The 3,323-nt window shown below is 46.0% G+C and overlaps 1 protein-coding gene across 2 annotated transcripts in view; it reads right to left on the bottom strand.

Annotated features, from left to right (window-relative positions):
- LOC118793166 (ATP-sensitive inward rectifier potassium channel 10-like) overlaps window positions 1-2,677 on the bottom strand; it is a 17,435-nt gene extending 14,758 nt beyond the window's left edge. Inside the window, exon 1 of one of the 2 annotated variants that reach the window (XM_036551208.1) lies at window positions 2,149-2,677. The gene's annotated coding sequence lies outside the window, so the exon portion shown is untranslated. The remainder of the gene's footprint in view (window positions 1-2,148) is intronic. The other variant, XM_036551209.1, reaches the window with a different exon arrangement.
- Between the last annotated feature and the right edge of the window lie 646 nt (window positions 2,678-3,323).

Below are 3,323 nucleotides of genomic sequence, written 5' to 3'. Positions count from 1 at the left end.
GTGCATGTGTGAAACAGAGGTAAAGTGAGCCCCCACACCTCACCCCAACCCCCGAAACAAGGCTTCTGTGGCTGTGTAGAGGCACAGGGAACTCACTATTCAAATGATGTTCCAAACATAACGCAGTGAAACACAGTCAGACACAGTTCTGCACAGAGCAGCACAGTCACACACAGTTCTGCACAGAGCAGCAGTCAGACACAGCTCTGCACAGAGCAGCAGTCAGACACAGTTCTGCACAGAGCAGCAGTCAGACACAGTTCTGCACAGAGCAGCACAGTCACACACAGTTCTGCACAGAGCAGCACAGTCAGACACAGTTCTGCACAGAGCAGCAGTCAGACACAGTTCTGCGCGGTGCAGCACAGTCAGACACAGTTCTGCACAGAGCAGCAGTCGGACACAGTTCTGCGCGGTGCAGCACAGTCAGACACAGTTCTGCACAGAGCAGCAGTCAGACACAGTTCTGCGCGGTGCAGCACAGTCAGACACAGTTCTGCACAGAGCAGCAGTCAGACACAGCTCTGCACAGAGCAGCAGTCAGACACAGTTCTGCACAGAGCAGCAGTCAGACACAGTTCTGCACAGAGCAGCACAGTCACACACAGTTCTGCACAGAGCAGCACAGTCAGACACAGTTCTGCACAGAGCAGCACAGTCACACACAGTTCTGCACAGAGCAGCACAGTCAGACACAGTTCTGCACAGAGCAGCACAGTCACACACAGTTCTGCACAGAGCAGCAGTCAGACACAGTTCTGCACAGAGCAGCAGTCGGACACAGTTCTGCACAGAGCAGCACAGTCACACACAGTTCTGCACAGAGCAGCACAGTCAGACACAGTTCTGCACAGAGCAGCAGTCAGACACAGTTCTGCACAGAGCAGCACAGTCACACACAGCATGGCTAAGCACAGGTGTCATGGTAATTTGCAATGCATTATCACCATGGTAATACATCACAGTGTTATAATCTCTACCTGTGTCACAAGTGTTGTTCTGGGACATTAATATTCTTATTGGTGGTGGTGTTATCATTATGGCATTAATATTATTATTGGTGGTGGTGTTATCATTATGGCATTAATATTCTTATTGGTGGTGGTGTTATTATGGCATTAATATTCTTATTGGTGGTGGTGTTATCATTATGGCATTAATATTCTTATTGGTGGTGGTGTTATCATTATGGCATTAATATTCTTATTGGTGGTGGTGTTATCATTATGGCATTAATATTATTATTGGTGGTGGTGTTATCATTATGGCATTAATATTCTTATTGGTGGTGGTGTTATGAAAGTTGTTGCTGCCTCAGTTTTGCAAATTCATTCTTCCCTTTCATGGCAGTGAATACTGAGCCGTAAACATGGACGCCTCTTTTCTGATGCTCCTGACACATTTTACCTGTCTGCACTCCGCCTGCTTCATAAAAGCGCTTCCACTCCACAGCGTTAAGCGTGCCGTTAAAGGTTCCACATTTCACTGGACTGTATTCAAAACTATAACACTAAACCAACGACTGCTCTGACGACTCACCGCAATTCTCTTTCTTTTTAAGGACTCGTAATGAAAGAATAACAGCCTGAGCTCTAGAACTGATTATGTTTCACAAGTAACACATTCAGAATGAACATTAGTTTGTTACTATAATTATTTATGGCTATTTGCGCGTAACGTTGAGCAATACAACCATGTTAAGCACATAAATATTGTTCAGTGAGTCTTTGAAAACCGTTTAATACATTCTCGAAAACTGTTAGCTCGGATGGCATAAAATTTACGAATGTAAACAGCACACAGGGTTTTTAGATTCAGTGATTAAATGCATTGACCATGTTTTACACAAAAATACACAGAACACAAAAAGCTTTGACATAAAAATACTTTCTAAGTATGTGCAAATATAACAGGCCTTCACACGGGCACAACAAACGCAGGCTGAGCAGAAATACAGCGATAGTGCAGACCGGCCTGTGACCTTTAAACAGCCTTCTCCACTCAGCATGAGTAGCATGGCTGACTTTTACATCATATTAAAACTTTTACAGTCTGAAACATATCAACTTCAAAATTATGAAAACTGACAAGCACTTAGAGGGGAAATTATTGAATAATATACAGCACAAACATGCGATGATCTCTTACCTATTCGTTGATATTTTCCCACTCGCTGGCCTGAATTTATATTTGATTTATTTAAACTTTCAAGACCACAGAAGTGCAAAAACGAGACAAACGCGGATCGTCATGAGTACCGCGGTGAGCTGACACGCATGGGACTGCTAGCGTCTGCTCATATCACAGACTTCCCATCCTTAAAATCATTTTCCTCCTTCCGATCTCAACATAATATCCAAGTTACTGTATTGAAAAAGAACCTGCGTTCTATTAGACGTAAATTGACAGTAAAATAAAGGATGACAGAAATCGGAGCAAGAGTCAGTCGGTCCCGCTGTCGCTCGGATGTTACCGAATAAACTGTGAAAAGAGACCCGAATCTCCTGCGGTCACCAGCGGCTGAGTCTTTGCAAATCTGTAAGATCTGGACGCTTGTTGAGGCTTCCTCCTCTCTCGGCTTCTATCTCTCTAAATTGGAAATGAAAAACTATTCAGTCGCATTCTTTCTGTCTCTGGGCCTTTTTTAATTCATTAATTCTGCAGCCCCCCTCCCTCGGGGGCTCCCCGCCCTCTGTCCGCTGCACTGTAAATAGATCCGTTGTTGTTCTTCAACTGGCCTGCCTTTGTAAACTTTTTACGTACAGTTACATAGCTTAAACAAAAGGATAAAATGATGAATTATGCGTTGTTTGATGTAGCCTGCACAGCACGGATACTGTAAATTTTGTGGAGGAAAAAAAACAAGGATGGGAAAGTAGAATACACCGTCATCTTTGTGTGGGGTCTCAAATATGTTTAAGTAGCTATTTGAAAAGAAGGCTCGGTCTATCCGGGATTTGTGAATTGAACTGTAAGAGCACGGTGTTTTGCCCTGGGGAGCGCAGGGAGGCGGCAGGGAGGCGGCAGGGCGCAGGGGAGCCGCGCTGTTTGCGCCTCCGCTTAATGAGTCCCTGGAAAGCGCGCGGGGGGCCGCCGGCTCGCGGCGGATTTACCGCGTGCCCTCGGTGAGCGCAGACACATGAATCTCAGCGGGGACGCGCACACAATGAGCCCACTCCGTTTCACACGCGCATCAATCTGCGACCCCCCTCCCCCGCCAGCACAAGGCCTCCCTGCCTCCGCAGCCCGCCCTGTGTTTTAGACCTATTGTGCGCTGATAAAAATGTCCTGCACAGTGTTGCGCAACAGGACTTTCGCAGGTC

This window comes from Megalops cyprinoides, chromosome 18 (genome assembly GCF_013368585.1).
Source record: "Megalops cyprinoides isolate fMegCyp1 chromosome 18, fMegCyp1.pri, whole genome shotgun sequence".
NCBI classification, from domain to species: Eukaryota; Metazoa; Chordata; class Actinopteri; order Elopiformes; family Megalopidae; genus Megalops; species Megalops cyprinoides.
This window is presented reverse-complemented; position numbering and strand designations above follow the sequence as displayed.